The following is a 15,174-nucleotide window of genomic DNA, read 5'->3' as shown; positions in this document are numbered from 1 at the left end:
GCAAATACGGGTAGAAATGACTCTTCGTCCTGGAAACCAATTCTTTTTTATGAGTTTTATTACGAGTTTTTATTGGTCAGCTATCGAACGGTATATGACTCATTGAAAAACCTCTAAGGGCAGTTTTGACCATCTTAATCGGCTATACCCTTTAACATATTTATATAATTATTATTGAAATAAATATGTTAGATTGTACTAACGTAGGCTTCAATATTATTATATAATATTCTAAATATTAAATATCCTTTACCATTTATAATTACCAATAATTTTATTAGTTACCATTGCAAACGATTCCCAGGTCGATAAAGAGTTAATTATACAACGTGAAAGCGTACTATTAAATTCATAAACTAACTAGCCCAAAAACGTTAACGTTTAACCTCGAAATTCCACCTGGATTTCGCAGACATTGTTCTAACAGTTATAAAAATATTCCTCAAATACGTGGCAAGAGAAATCTACTGAACCTCCGCGGTAGTTTTCGCGGACCAATTTCCAGCGTTCCGCCAGGCAGCCCTAACCAGATTACAATCGTCGCGGCGTGTCAAGATGGCGGCCACTTACAGGCTCCGCCGCCGCCATATTCTTCCGCTTCGCAGCTTTCAGTCGGCGAACCAGCTCGTTGAGCCATTTCTTTCGTCGCCTCCTTCGATTCGCTCGAGCAGCTCGAGTGAATTTCCAAGGGGAACCGCTAAATTCGCCGACATCTTTCACGCGTCCCGAGAAAACAGCTTCGAAAGTTCGGGTCGCGTCGCGGTGAGTAGCGTCGCGGCGTTTCCCCTTTAGCGGGGGCGTTGTAAGTTCGATCGTAAGAGGAGAGAGAGGACGATTCGTAACTGTCCCCCGGCATTAATTAAAATCTCCCCCGGCCAACATGACCGCCGGTAGCTCGTCGCTGACACGGTCGCGAGAACTGGGGCTCCGTAAATCATCGTTGCCGCAAGAAAACCTGCGAGATACTGGGATAGAGAAGCTCGGTGAAACTATCTCACTCTCTCTCTCTTTCTCTCTCCATCTATCCTTCTCTTCGAAATATTCTTCGGCGCCGTATCTTCGGGAACCGTGGATCGTAAAACTCCTTGACGCGTGAACCAAATTACCGGGATAACCTACGGCCCCTAAGGGAATCGCAATAACCGCCGATTGGGTTCGATGCGGCAGCGAGTCCGCGGGCTTGGCCGTGCTTTTATTCGATGCCGGGGCGGGGGGGAGGGGCGGCATCGCGCCGCGCCTCAACCGATCAAATATTTAGATCGCCAAAGTGCCCCGGCGCGACTTATACTGCTCGCCCAGAAAAGGAGAACCGCGACGGCGTGCGGACGCCGCGTGCTGCTTAATGGACGATTTAATAATTCGCGGTCGCCTCCTTGACCCCGTATCAGCGATCGACGACGCTCGCCGGGAAATCTGGTAACGTAAGGAGTCGCGAAGGTGTCGCGATCGAACACCACCGTTCCACTTTCTCGAAATAATTTTCACGGATAAAACGCGACTGAATCGTGCAGCATATTTCAATTTCGGTTCGAAATTCTAATTCGGCTTTTTTCGAATAATATTGAGGACAATGATTATAGTATTATCACTCGTAGGATACTTAGAAGTTAATTCGATCAAGCTTGCATAATTGAGATGGTTTTTGTAATGAGGTTTTATGCATTTATGGGAGAAGTGGATCGATGGGATAGACAGTTTGACATTCGACAGCATTGATGAATTATTAATTATTTTGAGCAATGAAATTATATCTCTCGTATGTTATATAATAGTTCAATTAATGGAAAAATTCAAAGTATTTCAAAACATTCATTTATCATATTTTATCCATTAAGATGCTTGAAGGAAGTCAATTTTTATTATTTAGTATTCATTTGTTTATTTATTACTTTATTTATCAACAGGATAAGAATCAATATTATTATTAAACTGCAGAATTGTATGCAAAATAAAAATTACCATCCTTTAAGCATCGTAATAGATTAAAGATAATATGTGGGTGTTTCGAAATGCTTTGAATTTTTACATTATTTTAAATCATAATTAGCAAGTGCATAAAATGCACGGTCTAGTTATTATTATTATTATCAACTTTATAGAATTATCCAAGTTTATATTTCGCATATAAATCCGCAGTTTAATAATGGCCTGGACTGACGCGACGGGGGTTTCGAGAACAAAGCTGCCAGGAAAAATTCAGTTTACTAGATTATATGTGATTATAATAAACAAAATCCTACCTACATGTCGCAGAATAATGTCTCCAACAGTGATAGCACTATTAACTCCTTACTGTTAATAATATCGTGTCAGAATCGTTATAAAAATTTGGAACATAGTCTGTTTCGCTTCAAAATACAAATTATACGACCTGGTCAACACAAATCCATCCGTAGCATGCAGTTCTCTGAAAAGTCGTTACTTCAAATAAATTTGTATTTCTTTATTACATTATGACCAGCAGCTGCACACCAACTGTTAAACTATTACCGCATTTACAAAACTTTCATTTCGTATGTCCTGTCCAAGTCGAGTTATTTTTCCGGGTTTACTGCCTGCTACGGTCAAATTCCGAGACATGCGGATTGCACGTGCGTACCGTTCCAGGGTACGGTTCATACCTGGAGGTGACCAGTACTCTGGGCGGTCACCTTTTCCTTCTTTCCCTTTTCCTTCTATCTCTTCACCTATTTCTTGTCTCTACTCTGTCAATAACCAATCATGCAGGACCACCATTTCCCTCTCTCAATTTAGAAATATGTCATCAACGAATCCGCTTGTTCCATCAAAAATACACGCCCATACCGAATTTACCTCTGAGCAAATAGCATCACTCTCGACATTCGCAACACAATCTCCAGTCAGACCACACTTTACACTTTACGCTTACACAGAATCAATCGCCGTTAAATATTAAGTGTTATTTAAATAAAGAGTATATTATAGTTTAAATTCAAACGTTTCTTATTATCCCAATTATTTGAAAAAGTCATTGGGAGCCGCTTTATACCATTTTCATTGTATGTACGCGGAAACATAGTCTATGTTAAATATGTACATTATTCATACTTCTTAAATTAAAACTAAATTTCATCCATCTATCGTAAATATTTAAACATTGAAGTGAAGGTTGCCATACAATAACTATAAACTTTCTATCTGGTGTAAAAATTTATCGGTAAGAAACAAATGCTAATCCACGTAGCTGTGAAATAATTCGTAATACGATAGGGTTAATCACATATACAGAATACAGTACAATACAATATACAATATACAAGGTGTCTCAGAAATGTCTGAGAGATCCGGAAATGGGAGATCATACCTGAGGTAATTTCAAGCAACTTTTTCCTTTACAAAATTTTTCTTCGAGCCATTATTAACAAGTTATTAACGAAAAACATTGACCAATGAGAAGCGAGAGCCACTGAAACGAGACGGCCGAGCCAATAAGTAGAACTAAGCTTCGCTTACTCGTTGGCCCCGCGGTCTTGCGCCAGCGGTGCTCGCCTCTCATTGGTCAACGTATCTCGTTGTTAACTCTTTAACCACGCCTCGGAGAAAATTATTATAAAGGAAAACGTTGCTTGAAATGACCTCAGGTATATATCTATATGCATATCCAATTTTTTAAACATTTTTGGATCACTCTATACAGTACAATATAAAATAATATAAAACAATACAAAAGAATATATATTATACGATAAACTACAGTAATATCTTGTCAACCAATCACGTTTTTTAGTGACGATACTAAGAATAGCTATAAGAAGAAGATACGCGATGATAAAAATGATCGAGCATTGCTTCCAGAGGTAGCGTGCCTTTATCGTTCCGAGGCGCGAGATCGAAGTCGAAGTTTCGTATCATGTTCCCGGGAAGATTGAAGAGCAGAAAGAAAAGTTTCGGGCTGCGAAGTTTTCGATGCCACGTTGCTATCGGTACCCGGGGCGAGGATAATGTAATAATTCGAAACCGGAAGAGAGTGCACATCTCCGATATTATCTTCATTCTTTGATCGCGGTTCTTCTTCCGTGGGATCTCTTGACTCGACTTCCGCATTTACCGCGGCTCAAGCTCCTGGAACCTTATTTTCCAGATGAAGAGCAAAGAAAATTCGAGGAAAAATCTCTGCTTTATTTAGAGATTGTTAACGCTTCGCGGTTGGAAGGCATTAGAAATTGTTGTAACATATTTGACAAATAATTTCAACAGTCGGAAAGCGATAGCGAGTTATATTCGACTCATGTTAAATTAGCGTAATTTGGGCATTATTTAAAAAAGGTGAAAAGTATTGTTTCTGAAATGATCCAACACTGTTGACGAATCATTAATTTTATGAAATTTATTTATATTTTTAGGAAAGCTGTTTACGAGTCACAAAATTCAATTTTATAAAGTTTTATATATTCATATAAACTCAATTTTATATTGTGACATATATTTATATAAATTCAATTTCATATTATGACATATATTTATATAAAATCAATTTTATATTACGACATATATGTTAATATTTATTAAAGTAATACAAAATGGAGGATACTCTGACTCAGAAAAATCAATTTAAAATTCATAGTTAAAATGGCTGGGATTGCAAAAGGTGTATCTCAGACAGCAAACGCGATATCTTCTTTAAGAAATTAGCTGTAAAAGTCGTAACATTGTACGTTTTTCAAGTGAAATGCAACTGGGTCGTCACCGCGGATACCTGACCCTGAATCCCACCTCCTAAGGTGCATACCGGGTCAAGATAGTATTATCACAATCGTTTCTCTTTCGTTTTGCTTGACAATCTCCGGTAAAAATAACGCATTGCGATCTTGATTGTTCGGCAGTTCGTTGCGCACGCGAGCGATATGGCTCGTGAACGTCGATAATTTATCATTAAAAACTAATGTCGAAATGCACGAACACCTTGCGCGATAAAATAATTATACCGCGGATTTTATGCACTCACGATGAAACTGGATGGATGAAATTCATACCGCTGATAACGTGTCAACGATTTAAAGATAGCATTGCATTATATACAACTCGTTGAGCTTATTAACCCTTCGAGGTCGTGTGTCTAACTTGAGCTACCGAAGCAATTTATTTATCTTTTTTATTTTTACGTAACACTAAAATATATTACTGTTTTACATGTATCTAAATTTTAAAGTAGAATTAATCAATTTTGTTTTCCGTACTTGATCTTTTATATTATGAATTACTGTGCAACGAAAATTAATTCTGACCAGCATGACGTCTAGGGATAATATTAATATAACCGCGAAGGGTCAAAGATATTATACAATCTGTTGCAATTGTTAACACTAAATCGACCAAAATAGTCAAAATGACTGATTCTTCTTGCCTTCCTTCACAGTTCTTAGCATTATAACAATGTTTCTATGAGAATTTTTCAGAGGAACTTGTCTAATCAAACATATATTGTAATAAAAAGTCAAATAAAGTTTAGATAAATCCAGACTAGTCGTTGTTATAAAACAATGCATCTACATTTGTCGATTTTAGAGCTGAGTAGTTCTAGTGTTAAGAGAAAACGCAGCGCAAACCGCGCTAACATCGAAACTGACGCATGGAACGCGACAGTACAGACGTCATTTTGTCAACGAAAGGTAACATTGGCGTCACAGGGTAAAAGAGATCGTCAACGATGTTAATTGACGAAAGTAGAAAATGTTTCCCTGTTCGTCGAATATCTTTCAATCGTGTACATTTATCGAAAAAGCGGCTAGCAATAGCAATCGAAAATGTTATTGCGCGACGAGATTGGCAGCTTTTGCAGCGGAATTGATCGGGAATTACAACATTTGGAAAAGAATTCATTTTCCGCGTACAAATTTGTCGAGGCGGACGCGGTGAACAGCTGAACGGCTCAACCGTTCGCATATTTCTCAGGAAAAATTCTCACGGACGATAATACAGCGGGGTCTCCCTTATCCAAACATTTATATCTACAATATTCTTTAAGTCGGAATCAAATGATGTTCCCCTGTCAGCAATATTTAAACATTCGAATCGACGTAGACATGCAATAAACATGAAGTTTCCTTGTACTCTAAGAAATCATGGAAAGTGGAGGAAGACTTGATGATCAGCTCAATTGCGTGTCAAAATGTTAAACTACCGCATTTTGCAACGAACACAAAAAACTTGTTATATCTCCCAAAGCTCCACGGATTTATAACAATTTTCCGGAGACTCGATTCTATTGAACTATTTCGTTAAAAATAATGTCCCCGAATAATCCCCATGTTTAACAAACCAGCGACGGTTCCTAATAAAATCGACGTCCTACTTCTGCGCTTAAACTGATCACGCCGAACCCAGGCTGAAAATAACAACGACTAAACCGCGGTTATTTTTGCAAAATACAACCGCATCGATTACAACAAACTGGAGCAGAATGGAAACGTATTCTCTCGTCTGGCTGGCACGAACGGCTCGGAAACGGTGCGACAGCATTTGCCGTTTCCCGTTTCGTACGTCACGCGTCGAATTCTGTTGGAAATGCAATAATTCCACGGTTTAATAACGCGACGGACTACCGTCGAGGTAGTTCAGCAATTATTTCCATATCCTACAATTGATTCCGCCGCGATTACAACGCTGCCTGGGAGCTGCGAGCACGTCGAACGCTGCGACGTCCTGTAACGTCGTTCAACGATTCATCCGGCGAATCGATTTTGGTTAACTTATCGCCGTCCGGTTCGACGCGAATCAGCTTAGACGAAGCTGTCTCTCCGTCCGCGTCGCCGCTCGTTACGACAATATCCGTACCTTTCGAAATATGAAATTTCGCCACTGTCGCGGGAAATCTCGTTAGAGGAGCCCGTTCACCCGCCCGGGCGCGGCCCACGGAACTTCCTGCAGTTCTACCAATCGTCGGGCCCTCTAGCCGGAATAATTGGCGCAACGTTTTTCTCGTTACGGGAAAATGGCCGTCCCGTCGACCTCGGTTGGTTTATGCCACGGAGAAGAAAGTCCATCGATTTGTAAGGCGAACGAACGTTGCTAAGGTGAATGGAAAATCGGGGTTGGCGAGGCATTGATTCTTTGAATATTAGGGAGAAGTATCATAAATGGGAGTTGTGTAGAGTGGGGCACGTATAGGATTGGATGCTTAGGAAATATATATTACGTTGGCAAATAAGTGATTGCGGATTTTGTTAATCGATGGACTTAGCACATTCTTATATTTTATCAACGTGTTCTCAGTAATTAAGTTATATTGTTTTCTTACTGTGCTGGACTTTCATCTTCAATTTAGTAAGAAAATTGTATCGTTTAGTTATTTAGTTTCGTTTTTATTAGGTAGGTGCATATGAAATGTCGGATTTGTAAGCGAGTATATAAAACTGCATATCTTTTTTCAAAAGCTATTAATTTAATCAAAATGTGCCCCATTTGTTTCGATACACTTTTCCCAACGCGAGTTTCATTCATAAACGTCTGTCTTCGAGAAATTCTGATTTTTCGGATCAATAAACTGTAGTATGGAATTTTTCAGACCGTCTCCATTTACATACTGTTTAGCCCACAAAAACTACGCATCGTACAAAACAATTGCGAAATTAAATGAAGTAAAATATACAATTTTATAAAATATAGATCTTTCGCCAAGCGACTTTCGGTATTTTAAACATTTAGGATAGTTTTTACGGGCTAAATAGTATACATATAGTGTTCATGCAGGATAAATAGCATATAGTATTCATATGCACCAAAATAATAAAAAGGACCTTATCACATAAGATAGAAATACTATAAGCCAGAAGATTTATTTCAGATTTCCAGTGGCAGTGGCTTCGAGCGCAAAGGGTTAATAGTCTCTAACGCCCGAGAGGTAGTGGGGAAGTTACGAAAATGCGGTAAAATGCGAGCGCGTGATTATGGTTGTGACTAGTCTCAATTTGGAATCATACAATTCGGAGCTGTTCAACATGCTTCGCGCGGTGAGTAATGGAACAGCCACGCGCCGAGGGCGAACCTACTGGCAACGTCTTATCGCTGACGTCAGAGAAGAAAAACTCAAGTGTTTACGTTTTTCATGCTAGGGTTCGTTCTATTTCTCTTAATCCCGACATTATTTATGACAGGTCGCTGTCACATTCTTCAGCCAAACAACGTATAATGGCAACAAAAACTGCTGTCCTAAAACTGCTCAAAATCTGGCCGAGCTTTTACGGACTAAATAGTATATAAATGAAGACAATCTGAAATATTCCATATCCAAGTTTATTAATTCTAATGATCAGAATATGTTTAAGATAGTCATTTCTGTATTGACATCTTGTTGAAAAGGGTGTAGTAAAGCAAACGGGGCACATTTTGATTAAATCAACAGCTTTTGAAAAAAGATATACAGTTTTATATATTTACGTAAACATCCGACATTTCATATGCACCAACCTAATATCACGGCTTGAAGACGGAAGGATAAGAAGCGCGTTTTCTACATATTTTATTGTATTATTTCCAATAAGACAGGATCAAAGCACCCGATCTATATTGTTTTCTTGCCGTTTTGGACTTCCTCCTTTAATTTAGTAAGAAAATTTCACCGATTAATTATTTAGTTTTGTTTTAATTACAGTTTGAAGACGGAAGGACAAGAAGCGCGTTTTCGACATATTTTGTTACATTATTTCCAAAAAAGCAAGCATAGAAACCGCTACCGATTAATGCATAATTATAGCAATTATATATGAAATAATATTTTCGCCGAGTTTCTATAGCATCGAATAGTTTTCTTTTATTATAATAATTAAACAATGACTTAATTGAAGTGTATAATTGAAAGCGAATAATTGAAGTGTTGTTACCGAATTTATGAATGAGACAAAGAAAATGTATATGGATGCGAATAAATCATCTGACGCAATAAACGATCAAGAAAATTAGAAGATAATTAAGTTGAGAAACATAAAAATAGAAAGCAAGCTTTATCGAAGAATCCACAAAAGGGAAATATAAAATCTGCTCTTTATTAAAGAAATTAAAGTTCTTAAACTGATCTAATGAAAGTTTCTACGTCGCCAACAACCAAGCAGTTGATGCGACGTTGAACGCTATATAAAAGAAGAAAAAATTAAAAATGGTAAGATATAATTTAGAACGAAAAATAAAATAAATTAAAATAGGTGAAGCTTATCCACGCCATGCATTATTATAATAAAAGAACCGATCTTCCGTTCGAAACTAGAATCGAATAGCTTATTTATATTTCTTTATTATCTGATCCTAAACGATACCGTCTCATTCACAGTAATTCGCTCTAGCATCATGTGTAGAATTCATTCGAAACACTGGTTCCGTCACCTTGGCGTGCAGCAGACCGCTGACATTAAATTGTTTAAAATCTGAGCTGGCTCGAGGCAGCGTTTTAATGAAAACGGCGCTTTTAAAGGCGGTCTTGATAAAATTTAATTAGAGAAACTTGTAGCTGGCAGATCGTTCCCGGCGATACGTGTCTGTAAGTTTCGCCCCGAGAAAGTTTCCCATTTGCATAAATAATCAACGACCGGGGACAACAGAAATGAATCGAAGGGTCGAAGCCCGGTGAAGTTCGCGGAGACTCTTCTGTTAGTTTATTTATTTCTGATTTATCTTTCTAGAGAAATAACGCGCGGATTTTATGCAAAATAGAAATTCTCAAAGCGGATTATATGAAACACGAGTTACAAAAGTAAAAATAATTTGTTCCCTTTAATAATTTTGATAAGTTGAAGTAGAGTAAGAAAATGATGAGATTCTTTTTAGGTCTTCGCAATTTTCATTTTCTGCCATTGATTTTTGGTATGAATGCGTAAGATATAATTATTGCAGTTTCATTATTGCAATGCTATCTATCGCGTTTTAATTAACAACGTGGAAAGTATTATTATGATATTTTTATAAACATTTTAGGTGGAAAATACCTATCCGTAGACAACTTGCAAATCATTTACTTTGATATCTCAATTTGATCATACTGTCAGTCGTCAACCATTTTATTATTATTTATCTCAGAGACCTTACATAATCATACCGCCACGTCACCTTGTAAGAAGACGTCACCTTCTAAAATTATTTCCTAAAATATCGCTATACCAACCTGAAAATTAGACATGTACGAAGCTCATTTTCTCAGACTCGATCTCAGCGTGCCGAAGCAGATAAAACTAGCGTTCCAATTGCGTTCGAAGGATTCCGACGCGTTGTTAAGGGTCCCGGGGCTCGTTCGGCCGTTCTAAATCGTAACAATGGGGACGATTGAATTTTCTAACGAAGCGGAAAGCATCGCGCGCGCCCGTCGCACACGTGCCGCTGTGACGCGCGAGTCCGGCGCGGCGAGTAATTATTGGCAGGTAGCCATGAGAGAGAGAGAGAGAGAGAGAGAGAGAGAGAGAGAGAGAGAGAGAGAGAGAGAGAGCGATCGATTTTTGCGTAATCGCTTTCGTCCGCGTGATGCGTTCGAAACAACGCTGCGGGTGAAAGAAACGCCAATCGCCGGCGTTACGCATTCCATCCGCGTTCCGCCGCGGAAACGGGCCGCTCCGAAACAAAATTTCATATTTACGGGACAATCGCAAAAATACGCGGCAAGTTTCCGCGCTGGTTCGCGCCTCGTCCGACAACGATTTCGTATGAAAGTCGTCGCGTGCGAAAATGGGATGCTTCGTTGAAATTAACCCTTTCGACTCGAAGCCATTTTAAGCTTAGATCCGAAATTGCTATTTTGACCAGCTGTAGTGTAATACTTAGTATAATTTGCGATTGAGTCCTGTGACTCGTAAAACTGTTACGCTTTTAGCAGAAGGGTATTTAATAATGTCAACATTATTTTGTTAATTATATAACAATTTTCATTGGCGCTTCAGAGACGAGTTAACATCTTGCATTGTAATAACGAGTCGAACTCGTGATGAAGATTCCATGTATGATATATGCTAAGTATGAATATTATTAATTTTTCCTAAATCGAAATCAAATTAAATTCTTCGATTAATAAAGAGTCTAGAAACGGAAGTAAATAAAGACAGTAATAGAAACAAAAATTATTAATGAAAATATTAAGGCCCTATTAAGGATTATATGAAGGACAAGTGCTAATCGTCGCAACGTAAAAGGAGTCATAGCGCAAGGGGTTAATCGAGACCGCGTCGCATCCCCCGCGCGCAACAGTTCCCGAACGGATACGCGCGGCAACTGGCAAATATTATTTCGTTTGCAACGTGTTCGCGGCCGATTAACCGCGTCGGAATACTTTTCGACGGGAACGATAATGATTGCCGAATGACGCAAATTTCCGGATTAATTCCGTGCTCAAGGACGCGCGCCGCCGGCGAACAATACCGCGAAACCGTGGACTCGCCGCCTGGTTTACGTCGGCGCTATCTTCGCGAGCAATTAACGGCGACGATGGCCGGGAACGTTTTGCATAAATGGCTGTCATGTGTCCGCTCGGCAATCATTTTCGAACGGGCACGATAATTTGTAAGTACACACTCCAGCGGCATTTTCCGTGGAACGGCGTTTAATTATCGGACATCGACACGGCAGTTTTCCGCGAACAATCAATGACACGGTTACGAAATACCGTCGACGATGAAATAAGTTCGACACGAAGGATACAACTCGTTGTATCAACCTTTTGCACTGTAAGCCATTCTAACTATAATGCTGAGATAATTTTCTTGGCTCATAGTATTTTCTTACTGTGCATTAAAGTGCACATGTATGCATATGAAATTGATTCTTGACACTCGTATAACAGTTTGTTTATTTAATAATCGTTTAAATGGAAATTTTGTTGGCATTAAAATTATCATAGAACGTGACAAAACAATTTTACTGGCGCTTCAGAGTCACTACTCGAGTGCAAACCTGCGTTAAACCCTTGCACTATAATTCTTTACACGCCGCGTTAATTAGCATTTATTCGTGCTTAATAGTTTCTTTAATAGGACTAAACAATTCCTATTTCTTATTTGTATATATTGTCTTTATTTATCTTCGTCTCTTTATTTCGATAACAGAATAATTAAATTTGACTTAGTAGATCATGCATTAAATCTTTATCACGATACAGATTTTAATTTCTAATTAAATTCTTCTACATCGAAATAGTGATAAACTCTTCTCTTACTAAAGTCTGGAAACAAAAGTACGAAAAGACGATAAAAGAAACAAAAATTGTCTGGTTCTATTATTAAAAATATTAAGGACGAATAAGTGTTAATCAACGCAGCGCGAAAGGAATCGTAGTGAAAGGGTTTTTGATTCATGTCTTTGTTCCCTTTCGAGTTACGAAAGATTTCTTCAATTTCTCTTTAACCTCTTAGGAACGACGCGTCATTATAGCGACTTTTGCGGATGTTTCGTATTTTACTCAATTGTTTTATTATTCATTAAAGTAACCGATTGAAATGCAAGTGTGTATGTACAGTACACTAAGAAAGAATGTATGTAATTAATACTATATACAGCTATACGGAAAAAATATATATTAACACAATGTCGTCCGCACGTATAACCTAGATTTTTTCGTGTCGCGCCGATAGAACCGACGTACATAATTTCATTTCTTCTGGACAAGATGTCCAAACACTCATGCACATATAATTGTGTCTTCTTTTTCGTATGTCATTGTCGAAGGGTGCGGATTTTTATGAAAACACAAAGCTGCTACATCTGTAATTTACTGTTAGTTAAACGGAACACGCAACATTAACTTTCGTTTAGTTTTTGTATAGTACCAACGTGGAGCCACCGGCACTTACTCGATAGTTTTCGCGTAGCATCAACGTGGAGCCACCGGCACTTACTCGATCGTTTTCGCACGGCACCAACATGGAGCCACGGAATATCATAGTGTTAAGAGAACTGGTAATTTAGAGGTTAAAGTCGAGCGTCTCGAATAAAAATTAACCAAGAAGGTCCGCGCTTTTCCGCAGTGACGGCGCAGGCGATCGGCGACACAATTACCGACAACACGTGACTTTATTGTCTCGCGGCCGTGATCGGCGTTGAACGGCGACAAATGGTGTTTAAATTATCGCCGCGCTGCTAAAATCCCAAACAGCCGCTCGATTTCTATTCGAATCGCTTATCATTCATCCCCAGCCGACACGGGAAGTTTGTTCACCCGTGAAATAACCACCGACGACGCCGCGTTTCCACGCAGCGGGCGCGCGTGACAGACCCAGTTTTTCGCGATAACGAGCCGGATAATATTGCGCGCGGCGCGCGTGCTGTAACACGCGAAACAAGCGTAACGAAAAAAGAAAACCGGGGCGGACGCGCGATGGCGGCGAAAAGAAACCGAACGAAAATCGGGTGGGGGGGGGGGGGGGGGGGGGGGGGGGGGGAATTCCTGGTCCGCTTTTAGTCCGATTAATTAATGGCCGAGGGCGACGCTAGGCAAACGAACGTGCCGAGGAACACGGGAATTTGATTATGTTCGATCGCGGACGGGTTCAGGGCAACGCGTACCGAGCCATTCTTTCCGGCGACCGAGAAACAAATATTTTTATTGGTTCGCTCGCGGTTGTGCACACACCGCCAACCGAAACTTTCGGGTTACCTGGAGTCTTCTGTCGGAATCGAATATTCTTGTATCTGCGCCGATGTGCTGATAGTATACTATATATGTATATGTATAATATAAAAATGATATAATATAATAATAACATAGTACAATAATAATATAATATAGTAGTAACAATGTAATAATACTATAATATAATTTCTAATTAATAAACAAGCTAATATGTATATTACATATATTAATTCATTGTCCTACCATTTTCATTAGACATTTATAGAAATTTTCCGATTATAATTACGTTTATATTTGTAGAATGTTTAAATATCAAGAAAGGGAGATTTAAGTACATGCAGTGAACTTTCGAAAAATATTTTACCCTTTCGTACAGTCCCGGCTGGAATCGTACAAGATGACGACGAGCCGGAACGTTCCTTCGGCGCATCTATCACTTCCCGCCATCGTAAATGATGGACGGTCCGAATGAAACAATTAGGACTGATTTATGATCTTCGTGGATGTTGCCTTTGAATGAGTTATGGCTGTTTTAATTTGCGACGAAGAATTTTACGAGCGTCAACGACGGCGTAATTTTGTTATTTAACGCTATAGTTGAGATTAGAGGTTGCGAAGATATATTTTATTTCGTATTAATATGGCAGCAGTTGCATGTTACAGCAGTTGCTTTAACAGTAATTACCCTTCATTTAATTACGTCCAGAAATAATAAAAATTAATAAACAGTAATTACATCTCAAAGTTACAAAAATTAATAAACAGTAATTACGTTCTAAAATAATAAAAATTAATAAACAGTAATTAGGTTCTAAAATAATAAAAATAAATAAACAGTAATTAGGTTTTAAAATGATACAAATTAATCAACAGTGATTGCATCCTAAAATAATAAAAATTAACCCTTTGCACTCGAATGGTGACTCTGAGGCACCACTAGAATCATTCTATTACGTTCCAAAATAATTTTTATAACAATAAGGTTTAGATTTGAAAAATTGTTGAGTAGTGACACTGTTGCTACGAGTTGCAAAAATCAATTTCGTACGCATAAAAGTGCACTTTATTGCATAGAATAGAAATACTATGAGTCAGGAATATTATTTCATATTTACAGTTAAAAAGCCTCGAGTGCAAAGGGTTAATAGATATCAATACCACCCTAAAATAATAAAAATTAGTAAAACCATCCTGTTTTAACGAACCAATTGATGAAACGATATTTCAACATTAATACGCATCCAGCTGTTGACGACACGATCGCGTTCAAGTTAATTGAAACTTCCTGTCCGGTCCCCTCGACCCCTGTATTCGCATGGCTCGTCTTCTACAGCTAAGTCCTGGATCCCCGTGGAAAGTTTCGCGAAGATATCGCGTCCCGTTTGTCCGCTTGTCCCCTTTGATGCGAGGTCCGCCAAAGGCCGGGGCAGCCTTTCGACTACGGCCCGATCGGAAGCTGGCACTGCACCGGAGAAGAGGAAGGCGGCGATCGATCGATCTGACTTGTTACGTAACGCTATCCGGCTCGTCGAGGAGAGCGATAAAAACTCATGACTTTTTACACGGTCGCTAAACCGAACGAGAGAAGCGGAAAAGACGAAGCTGAAGGACGACCT

Source organism: Augochlora pura, chromosome 7, assembly GCF_028453695.1.
Source record: "Augochlora pura isolate Apur16 chromosome 7, APUR_v2.2.1, whole genome shotgun sequence".
NCBI classification, from domain to species: domain Eukaryota; kingdom Metazoa; phylum Arthropoda; class Insecta; order Hymenoptera; family Halictidae; genus Augochlora; species Augochlora pura.
The sequence above is the reverse complement of the archived record's forward strand: the minus strand, read 5'-3'. Positions refer to the sequence as shown.